Consider the following 12,163-nt stretch of genomic DNA (forward strand, 5'->3'; position numbering starts at 1 on the left):
TAAACTACAGCCAGCATAACTTTACCATTTGCAAGAACTACAGTGTTTTATATTCCAAATAGCAATTTTATGTTTTATTCATTACCCATAAACAAAGGCAGAACACATGAAGAAAACTATTTACTGGTACAGAATGGGGCAAATGTGCTACTGTGTTAGTGGGGTGCCCTCTGTCCACTGGGCTGGCAGGCCTGAACTGCTGAAATTCAGTCTTCCAGGAGCCTTCTAGAACATTCTGAGGATGCAGATTACATTTGAAGTAGCAACCTAAGTGTCTCAGGACTGCTTAAAAACTTCAAGCTATGGAAGAATCCTTGAAAATTTTATTTTGTTCAGAGCCAGTTTAAGAGGTTCTTGTCCTCTCTGCTGGTTGCCCAGTAGATTACTTCTCAAACTTTTTCCTCAGGAAGGAAATAATCCCAGGTATGTGGTTGAAAGTAGCCTGCCACAGGTAGTAGATGTATCCTGACTCTCCTGTTTTACATCAAATCATACGATTTTTGAACTGTATTCGTAATACACTCAGTTTGTTTTAATGTAAATTTTCAAAAAAAAAAAGGAAAAACAAAACCCTACAAGTAAAATTGATGCTTCTTTAAGAAGCACCATGTTTTTATTGTGTGAATTTCTGTTCTTCTTGGCTCACCATGGCAAAGACCCAGATAGATCTAGGGTCTCTCTAATTTGTAATTTCTTGGCCTCCTAGGTATTTTGAATCTGAAGGTCAAAACAGTGCAACACATCTCATGAACTGGCTGATGTTTTTGTGTTGTCTGGTTTTTGTCAGTTCAGCATTGCAGCCATTGTTTTTTTAACTAGAAAATTTCGTAAAGGGCTATAGATTCTTCATTTCATTTGAACGTAGCTACAGGGCAGATGTTGTCAGAAGTTGAGTAGCAGTGGCCTTCTCCGGAGAGGGCAACCTTTCTCCCTCCCACTTCTAGCTTTTCTCGAAAGGCTGCACTCCTCTGTTTCACCCTCCTGGCTCCTGTTAGCATTTAGATTTGTAGCTCCCTCAGTAAATGAGCGCAGAGCTTCCCAACTGGCGTGCTGTGGGTGGTCACAGGTACGCTGAGATACTAATTTCCTCAGACAGTTTGAGGATGTTTTGAAGTTTGGAAGCACTGAATTTGCCTTCTGGTAACTTCATGCATGGCCTAGCATTTCCAGGTTGTCCTAGGTTGTGGGTTCAGGAAGTCCACTCCCCTGGGGGCCTCCCTTGGGAGGTGTAGGGATCAGTCAACTCTTAAAGTCTTTCTGCAGATTTAGAAGAAATCAATCCATGTGCTCTTTACCAGGTAGACCCCCTCTCTGACGTCAAAGGTTTATTCACCAGCGAGCCAGTGTCTGTTGAGTATAGCCCTGCTTACTTGGCCTGATAGGGATGGGTCCCCACCTGAGCAGAGGAGAGATATTTGGTGGAGATCATGGGATTGAAGACATTGTCTCCACATGCACATCTGTGAAAAAAAAAATGAGGGTTGATAAAAGTTAATAATATGTGATTGTTTGTTAGGTACTGTCACATGTCTGTAAAAGAGCTGGAAAATTCCTTAAATGTATAATGAATTCTTTCACGAATTTATACATTATGAAAATTACAAACTCTGATTCAAGTTTGTTTACTCAGAGGACTGCCTAAGAAGGAGCACCAGTAAACAGAATGGATGAAGATGTTATTGTCAGTAGGTTTGACATTTAGAAATTTAGGAAGATTGTCTGGCCTGAGTTTCCAAATGGTGCCGTAACATAATATACTTGGCTGTGTTTAATGATGTATACTGTCCGATGCATTTCCCATCAGCTGGGGCAGGTATGTGATGCAGAATACGTTACATTGTATCTTATCGATTGAAATACAGCTACTTCTCAGGACGTTACAGTGGGTGCTATGTTATATTTCTGGTCCTCTGGGAATCTTTTAGTTTTAATAGGCTATGAGAATTATGGAAAGCCTTTGACACTTTGAGTTCGGGCATGGCTGTACGTGAATGATTGTGCTTTTGGAAGACACACAGTGCTTTTGAGATCACTTTGCAGAGTTTTCAAAGAACTGAAGATTAATAAACTGGTGAGATAAAAATCAGGTACCAGCAAGCATCAAATACATTCTGCACAATTATAGCTCTCCAAGGGGCTCAAGATTGTGCTCAATTAACAGTACAATTGGTGATACATTTACATCCAAATACATTAAACACTAGATTAAACAAGAAAACATACCTTTGGGGAGTTTAGTGGACAAAGTAGACGTGTCATTAAGGTCTATATAAAATATAATTAGAGGCCAGGAAAATTCCTAGTGTGTCGTGCAAGGCTTTGAAATGTGGGACCATAACCACTGCCCAATAGAAATATAATGCAAGCTGCTTAAGTAATTCATAATTGTGACATTACAAAGTAAAAAGAAGCAAATGAAATTAATTTTAATCTATTTAACCCAGTATATTCGAAGTATTACCATTTCAACATATAAAATGATAAATGAAATATTTTAGGGTTTTTTTTGTTTGTTTTTGTTTTTGTTTGGTAAAAAGTCTCCAAAATCTGGTGTGTATTTCACACTTAGAGAACAGCTTAATTTAGACCAGTCATATTTCAGATGCTCAGTAGACAGACACATGACTGGTGTAATCGCTAGCAGTTTTTGGCCTTTAGTTTCTGTAGTACTGCAAGCAGAGATTTTATACTATTTTGATTCATACTTTCATGGCAATTTTTTTATTATTATGCTGAAATCTGTGCTCTCTGAAATCTAGCATCATTTATTTTTAACAGGACTAGGGATTTAGGGCTAGGATAAGTCCTGTTGATTCAGTGAATGAGTGATTAAAGTTCATAGTGAAAGAGATCAAGAGGTGGATTTCCTAATAAGGGAGTAAGACCAATGATATTAAAGAGGCAATAAAAGAGAGAGTGAAGAAGTTATTGAAAATCAAAGTCTGACTTATTCTGGAATAGATATAATATTAAGTAATTAAGTTTTTAAAAATAGAGCCAGGGCACCTGGGTGGCTCAGTCGTTAAGCGTCTGCCTTCGGCTCAGGTCATCATCCCAGGGTCCAGGGATCGAGCCCTGCGTCAGGCTCCCTGCTCCGCAGGAAGCCTGCTTCTCCCTCTCCCACTCCCCCTGCTTGTGTTCCCTCTCTCGCTCTGTCTCTCTCTGTCAAATAAATAAATAAAATCTAAAAAAAAAAAAAAATAGAGCCAAATAATCTCCATAAATAGGAATTCTGGATAATGGATTTTCAGAGTGAACTCTACCTCTGTGGGTTTTAGTTTATTTGGATCATATTATTATGAAAAATTATAAACCCATCCTCTGTTGCCTCTTTCTCCGTACAAGGAGAGTATGACATATCAATGTATGTTTTCTGGAAATCTGGTTGACTTTAGTAACTACTTTTTTTTTTAATTGGCATGATTTAATAATAATAATAATAATAATAATAGTAATATAGGATACCCAAGAAGTTCGTAGGCCTTTTTTTTTTCTGATCTCCTTTGGGATCCAGCAGATTCTGTGGCTTAATAATATTACTTCTGTGTTTTAAAAACCAAAGTAGTATTTCTAAATAAAAAAAATAATCTAAGAATAACTACTGTTTTTATGGAGGACTTTCAGCAAGTTGCATTTCTTAGGTTACCCAGACATGACAAACATCCTGCAAAGTAGACATTAATATTAGCCATTTCTATGGATGTGGAAAAGGTGAATTTTAGAGAGATATGCCTAGTCCATAGCCCTAGAATTTGCAAGTAGAAAAGGTAAGTTTTGAATTCAGAGCTACAGGCTGCTAAATCAGGCATCCGGTGAATAAAGTGATTTAAAGAAGTTTAACTGCTCCTGATGAACTCTGCAGTAATTGTTTATGGTCTTAAAACAGGAGGGTTAACTTTCCGGTAACATCTAGGCTTCTTGGACCTCTGGATTGTGTATGGGAGTGTTACACAACATCTCAGAGCAAACCTACATTGAAGACTAAATGCACTGGAAAATAGGAACTCTGTTACACTTTAATTTAGACCTTTTAGTCCGCAGAGCAGGCATGGAAAAGGCTGCCCGAACAGCAGCAGCAAGCAAGACTCACGCCGGCAGACGCTCTTGCTCGGAATCGAGACTGCAAACAGCCGTCTCTTTGGTGGCTGCTTGGTCCAGCCACAGGATGATGCCGCAGTGAGGATTTGTGCCATTGCAGTGCTTGGTGGCACTCCTGAAATCTGGCCACATCTGTAACTTACATGACTTTGTTCTGGCCTAGCATGTCCATCAAGCTCACAGCTCACACGCTCCTGGGGAGAGGCACTCTGGCATGAGGAAAAGAGTGTGGACTCTAGGATCAAAGGAGAGTGTGTTCAGATCCCGGCTGTGCACTTTGATAATCATCACACTCTGTTTCTTCACTTGTAAAGTGGAGGTTAATACCCCTTCTTCGCAGGGAGGATTACCTAAGGTAATGTGTGAAGTGCCTGCCACACTGCCTGGCACATACCTGATTTACGGATTATATTTTTACTGCTGAGATACTATTGTAAATAATAGACTCCTTTAAATTACACAAGACAAAGTGGCGGATTCATTTTTGCGCATTCATTTCTGGCTGTGGTAAAACTGTAGGGAAAGAGACTGTTTACAGTCGCCGATAAACTCTCTTGTAATGCGGTGCTTTATGGAACTGTGCTTGGAAATTGGAAAGGAAATGCTCCCTGCTCACCTTCAGAATTCTCCAAGGCCACCTCCAGGGAATCATTCGCTACTGGTGTGTCCACAGGCTCAGCTGCAGAAAGAGTGAAAATACTTTACTCCATTGTCCCCTTTTGAGCTCCTAAGAATTTCTCTTCAGAGTGCCATCTAGTAAAGCTACGTGGCATGCTAAGTTACAATTGATGCATTAGTTTTCCATTGTATTCCTGCCTAAACCGGGATAGGAGCCCCTGGGAGTGAGAAGTTTGGTTAAATCATAAGTTCACCAATTCACAGTTAGAACTCAAACTCTGTCAACCAGTATTCATTTATTCCATTTCAGGGGCGCCTGGGTGGCTCAGTCGTTACGCGTCTGCCTTCGGCTCAGGTCATGATCTCAGGGTCCTGGGATTGAGCCCCACATCGGGCTCCCTGCTCCGCGGGGAGCCTGCTTCTCCCTCTCCCACTCCCCCTGCTTGTGTTCCCTCTCTTGCTGTCTCTCTCTCTGTCAAATAAATAAATAAAATCTTTAAAAAAAACCCAACAAAATCATTTATTCCATTTCATAGCTTATGCCTTTAAGACTTATGCATTCTTTTTCTCTTCTCTTTTCTCTTTCTTTTTAAAGTAGGCTCCACGCAGCATGGAGTCCCACATGGGATTTGAATACATGACCCCTAAGATCAAGAGTCAGACACTTAACTGACTGAGCTGAGCCACCCAGGCACCCCTATGCATTCTTAAAATACAGGATTTGTAGGTCTGCAACCTTATAAATGGAAGAAGACTTGAAGATCTTTTAACCCCTTCATTTCATAGATGAGGAGGCTGATGCCCAGACAGGTTAGCTAATTTACCAAGTGGTAATAATAGTTAATGGTAGTACTGCAGTACTATAAAGTGAAGGAAGAAGGACCATGTTGTTTTCTCCATCTAATTTGACACGAATCTCACCAATCAAATAACGTTTGGTGATGAGTGACAAGAATTCAGCATATTGCTATGAACAGTAGAAATTCCAAACAAAACGCATTGTATAATTTGCTTGCGTTAAAAACTGCCGCTAGGTGTCAAGGTTATTCAAGGGAGTTAGGATATCAGGTGTGTTTCTAATTGCTTGCCCTCCTGTGGTCAAGAATGCCTCAGGTAGCCCCCTTTTAATAATTGCTTGGTCCGTGGGTGATAGCTCACTTTGGAGTGATTCATGCATACACTGGACACTACCCAATAATAATTTGGATAATCTGATTTAAGATTATGAATTGGTATAATTCAGTTTTCTCTTATAGGAAAAAATTTAAGTTAGCTTTTTTTTTTTAAAGATTTATTTATTTGAGAGAGAGAGAAAGCTCATGTGCCTGCATGTGAGTTGGGGGAGGGGCAGAGGGGGAGAGAGAGGGAGAGAGAGAGAGAGAGAGAAAATCTCCAGCTGACTCCCTGCTGAGCACAGAGCTCAGTCACTGAGGTGGATCACAGGATCCTGAGATCACGACCCGAGCTGAAATCAAGAGTTGGACACCCAACTGACTGAGCCACCCAGGCACCCCATAAATTAGCTTTTATGAAATGACAGATGTACAAAAATTATGTAAATCATAAGCTGTGCCTCAATTAATTTTCACAGCTGGACATATTGATATATCTACCACAAAGACAGAAAATTAAAACATTACCAACCCAGAAGTCTCCTTTGTATTTTTATCTAGTCATTAGTACCCTCCAAATATAAGCACTACTTTGACTCCTGTCACCATCAATTAGTTTTATCTTTTTGAATTTTATATAAATGGAATCATGCTGGACGTCCCATTGTAACTTATTAAAAACGGTTTAATTTTATTCTACATTGTGTTATGAATTTTATTTTTCATGTTCATCACTTCTCATTGCTGTATAATATATCATTATTTGACTATGCCACAGTGTATCCATTCTATTGTTGATGGACATTTGGGTTGTATATATTTTTAGCTATTACACATAGGTCTGCTGTGATCTTCTTGTATATGTACTTTGTGAATATATATATACTTAATTATGTTGGGTATATATCTAGGGATAGATAGTGGAATTACTGGGTCATTAGATATGTATATGTTCAACTTTAGAAGACTGACAGTTTTCCAAATTATTTATATAGGTTACCCTTATACCATCAGTATATGAGACTTTTAGTTCTTCCACATCATCACTAGAACTTGGTACTATCAGTGTTGTTAATTTAATTTATTGATTTTTTTTTTTTTTGAGAGAGAGAGAGAGGTAGTAAGCATGTGCACGAGTCGGGGGTAGGGGGAGAGGGAGAGAGAGAATCTTAAGCAGGCCCTGTACCCAGCACAGAGCCCAATGTGGAGCTTGATCTCATAACCCAGATCATGACCTGAGCTGAAATAAAAAGTTGGATGCTTAACTGACAGAGCCACCCAGGCTCCCCAGTATTGTTAATTTTAGACATTCTGTTGAATTTGCAGTGGTATCTCATTGTGGTTGAGTTTACATTTCCATGATGACCAAAGAGGCTGAGAACATTGTCATGTGTTTATTGGCCATTTTCATAGAGTCCCTTTTCAAATTGCTCATTTTTTTCTTTTCAAATTGTCTACTCATTTTTTTCTTTTGGGTTTTCTATATTTTTTTATTGATTTGTAGAAGTTCTGTATATATTCTGGATACTGATATTCTGTCACATGTATTGCAGTTATCTTCTGTCTATATACAAGTTGCCTTTCCATTCTCTTTATGAACTATTGTGATGAAGAGAAGTTCTTGATTTTAATATTATTCATTTATTAGTCTATCACTTATGATTAGTGCTTTTGGTGTCCTGTTTGTGGAATCTCTGCCCCTCGTAAGATTATGAAGATTTTCTCGTTTATTGTTTGTAGGAACTTTATTATTTTACCTTTCATATTTACGGCTATATTTATCTGGAGTAGATTTTTGTGTATGTTGTGCGGTGTAGGGGTCAAAATTCACATTTTTTCCTAATATGGCATTCTTTTGACTGAGCATCACTTATTGACAAAGCCATATTTTCCTAATTGCGGGACAGTACCACCTTCATCTCAATTGGGTGACCAATTATATGTGAGTTTATTGATCAATTTATCTAGACTTATGTATCAATTCCAAAATATTTTAATTATTAGAACTTTATAAACCTTGAAATATGAAAATATAAGTCCCTTAACTTTGTCCTTTTTCTTTAAGATCACCTTGGCTATTCTTACTTCTTTACATGTTAATTTAAAATTTGGAAACTGCTTACAGTACACATACACAGGCACAAACAGACACACACAGACACACACACACACACACAGACACACACACACAAATACATAGCCCTAGGATTTTGATTGGGCTTTTATTGATTGGTTTTTAAATTGATCTGTAGAAATCAATTTAAGGAGAATTTACATTTTTTTATTATTATGTTTTGTTTTAAAGATTTTGAGTGAGAGAGAGCACGAGAGGAGGGAGGGGCAGAAGGAGAGGGAGAAGCAGACTACCTGCTGAGCAGGGAGCCTGATGATGCTGGGCTCCATCCCAGGACCCTGGGATCATGACCTGAGCTGAAGGCAGATGCTTAACTGACTCAGCCACTGAGGCACCCCATAGGAGAATTTACATTTTAATATTGAGTTTTCCCACCCATGAACATGGTATATCCTTCCTTTTTTTAAGGACTTCTTTAATTTCTCTCAATAATGTTTTGTTTTTTCAGGGTGGATGAACATCTTTTATTAAGGTTATTTTTTGGTGTTTAATTCTTTAGTGTTATAAATTTTATTGGCTTTTGAATTTATTGTTATAGTTGGTTTTTTTGCTGGTATATTGAGTTTTGCATATTGACCATGCTAAATTCATGTGTTAATTTTGTGACTGTAGAGTCTTTGGATTTTCTAATACAATCATTCCATGAATAATTATTCTGTGAATAATCACAGTTTTACTTTTTATTATCTTTATTTTTGAAAATGAGTCTTCATGATACTGGCTGAAACCTACAGCATAAGTTGAATTGAGGTAGTGGTAATAAATATCCTTTTTCTGATTGCAGTGGGGAAAGCTTTAACATTTCACCATTAAATGTGATGCTAGTGGTAGATTTTAAAATAGCTACTCTACAACAAGTTAATGCAGTTGTCTTCTTTTACATCTATGGTTGATTTTTATTTTTTTTTAAGATTTATTTTTAGAGAGAGAGAAAGAGAGACAGTGAGCACAAATTGAGGGAGGGAAAGAGGGAGAGAATCTCAAGCAAACTCCCCGTTGAGTGTGGAGCCTGACACTGGGCTCCATCTTGGGACTCTGAGATTATGACCTGAGTCAAAATCAAGAGTCAGACGCTTGACTGACTGAGCCACCCAGGTGCCCCTAAGGTTGATTGTTAAAAAATGATTACTATGAAAAAAAATAATTAAAAAAAAAAGAACTTATATTCAACTTGGAAAAAAAAATGATTACTATGTGTTCATTTTATCAAATGCTTTTTTTGTGTTTATGTGAAGAGGTGACAGTGCTAGAAATTTGCCTGTTGGGAGTGATGAGACTCCTCCCAGAGGAAGGAGAAGAAACTTCAGCTTCTCCTTAAAGGTCATGGTCATCAACAGGGGTCCAGACATTGCAATTTATAAATGATAAATTCTTGAAACCAGGAGTAACATGATGAAATATTATAAGTATTTGTTTGTAATGTGCACTGGAAAGAGCAGAGGCTAGAGACAGATAGATTTTTTTTTTAATTTTTTTATTGTTATGTTAATCCCCATACATTACATCATTAGTTTTATAGAGACAGATAGATTAACAATAATCCAGACTTGTTAAATGAGGGCTAAGGATGCTGAGGTGGTGAAGGAAGATTATAGAAGTGAATCAGAAGAGGTTTTAGGAGGCATAAATATGACTGTTGTAATATGTATTAGAAAAGAATCTTCAAATTGATTCAAAGACAAGGTTCCAGTGTCTGGATGTTAATGGTTTTCACAGACTGCAATGGGAAACTGGGCAAAGGATTTTTTTTGGGGTAAAGAATAATGATTTCAGTTTGGGGTGCTGGTAAGTAAGGCTTTTTCCCTATGGTAAGATGGTAAGCCATTTGCGTGTAAGGGAGCTATCTTGGCTGCAAATCTCTAGTGTCTATCACAATTCCAGACATGATAAGACTATCTGGATAAAAATCATAAGAATCTAAATGTTTGTTGGATTATTCAGTGATAATCTATGTGGGAAAACGTAGAGTGAGATTTAGGTGGGAAATTAGGTTTAGAGATATTTATTTGGGAGATAAAAATTGAATATCTGGTAGCTGAACTTCCGAAGAGATCAAACAGAGAGAGAAAGCACATCTTAAAACCAACGAGAATTTTGGAAGATCCCCCTCTATATGTCATAAAGCATTTTATGAACCTTAAAGTTGAAGCATATAGCATTTTATGAACCTTAAAGTTGAAGTTGGAGGTTTATGAGTGAAAATAAAAGAAATGTCATTATATAAGTAAGCAACCAGCAGCCCTCAAGATGAAGGAAATGACTATGTCTTAGACAAAGTTTTGCATCCAGAAAGGTCTCCAGATAGTGTGTGGCTTGTTCTTGTGTGACACTTGTGTTCATTTAGATGTTGGTTGAATGCTGTTTTCAAATTTTTTTTTTTTTTTTTAAAGATTTATTTATTTATTTATTTGAGAGAGAGAGAATGAGAGAGCAAACACATGAGAGGGGGGAGGGTCAGAGGGAGAAGCAGACTCCCCGCCGAGCAGGGAGCCCGATGCAGGACTCGATCCTGGGACTCCAGGATCATGACCTGAGCCGAAGGCAGTCGCTTAACCAACTGAGCCACCCAGGCGCCCTGAATGCTGTTTTCAAATTAAAGTTGAACTACAGATTTGTGCATGTACTTCATAGTGCTATTCTTGATGACTCTAGCAAGTTGTCATCTACTTGGTCCTCATGAACAAAAATGCAATTATTTCCATCCTCTATACCATGGCTTTTTGCAGAGATGAAGTATGTGTCAAACCACAACACCTGGTATCTACTGTTCCCCAGATTTGCCAATGCTTTTTTAGCAGGCTCAGTGCTTTCCCAAATAGCAGCATGCCGCCTCCAACCTTTTTTTAGTCTTAAAATATATGATATGTGACGTCTTTTTCATTTTTGAATCCCTAGTGATTGAGAAGATTATTTTATAAATGAGAGAATTAATAGCAGTACATATGATTAGGTAGGGACTTTATAGTTCCTTTATATTATATATTTCTTTTTATTTTAATGACAGTTTAGAAAATTAACTGGTTGAAAGCATGAATTATTTCTGCTTAGATTTATTTATGGGGTAAACTTTATTATTTGGTTAATTTATTGAGATTGTTTAGTATTATCTTCATGTTTAGTATTTTCAGAGCCAGAAAAGACTCCGTAATTTAGTTGAATTTAAACACTCTGAGCTGATGGAAACATATTTAGCCAAAGTTAGGATAAATTAATTTTCAAATTAAGTATTTTAATAGCTGTTTGGGGTAATGGACTCAAGCTCAGTTCAGAAATACTCCTTTGAAATGTATTTTCAGAATTGGCTGGTTTATATTGAATTCATTATCAGAGAATACAGGTTATTTCTGATGTGAAAAGTTAAGTTTTTTTTGTATCTGTGCATATGGTTAGGTCATTGGTGAGGAAAAGGAAGAAAGGATTTTCATTACATTAATCTTGGGTTTCATGTAGAAGATTGTACAGAAATTCTACAATCTTAAGATCTCTAAAAACTTAAATGAGTTAATGAAAGTGTTACTTTCTAATTAGGGAAAAACTTTTAAAACATTGGCTTTATTGTAGTATTGGACAAGATTTCAAATGACCTCAGTTTTGGAATGTATTTTCCTTTTCTTTCATTGGAGAAGGGACTGAGATTATGCCTTTAATTCAGAAATAACTCATTTTAGTCTGTTTAAGAGGAAGATACCCAAACTATCTTGTTTCAGTTGGCTTGCTTATATATTTTCCACAAATAGACATGCCTTTGCATGCAGAATAATACCAAGATTATTTATAAGAATCATCATAGCAGGATACATGGGTGGCTCAGTGGGTTAAGCAGCTGCCTTCGGCTCGGGTCTTAATCTCAGGGTCCTGGGATTGAGCCCCGCATTGGGCTCCCTGCTCAGCGGGAAGCCTGCTTCTCCCTCTTCCACTCCCCCTGCTTGTGTTCCCTCTCTCGCCGTGTCTCTCTCTCTCTGGCAAATAAATAAAATCTTTAAAAAAAAAAAAAAAGTAACACTGATGAATCACAGACCTGTACCCCTGAAACAAATAATACAGTATATGTTAATAAAAAAAGAACCAAAAAAAAAAAAAAAAAAAGAAATCATCATAGCATACTACTTAAAATCATGAAGACTAGATCCCGACTGCCTATTTTAAATTCACATCTGTGAATTGTGTAAGACTGTTGAATCACAGACCTGTACCTCTGAAA

The 12,163-nt window shown here is 37.5% G+C and overlaps 1 protein-coding gene across 13 annotated transcripts in view; it reads left to right on the plus strand.

Annotated features, from left to right (window-relative positions):
* Nucleotides 1-12,163, plus strand: part of KLF12 (Kruppel like factor 12) — a 578,056-nt gene that overhangs the window by 271,689 nt on the left and 294,204 nt on the right. The window contains exon 1 of one of the 13 annotated variants that reach the window (XM_032402864.1): nucleotides 5,362-5,526. The exons of the other annotated variants lie outside the window; for them this stretch is intronic. The gene's annotated coding sequence lies outside the window, so the exon portion shown is untranslated. Of the gene's footprint in view, nucleotides 1-5,361; nucleotides 5,527-12,163 lie in introns of those variants that run through there. 13 annotated transcript variants of the gene reach the window in all.

Source organism: Phoca vitulina, unplaced genomic scaffold (genome assembly GCF_004348235.1).
Source record: "Phoca vitulina isolate PV1807 unplaced genomic scaffold, GSC_HSeal_1.0 scaffold5, whole genome shotgun sequence".
NCBI classification, from domain to species: Eukaryota; Metazoa; Chordata; class Mammalia; order Carnivora; family Phocidae; genus Phoca; species Phoca vitulina.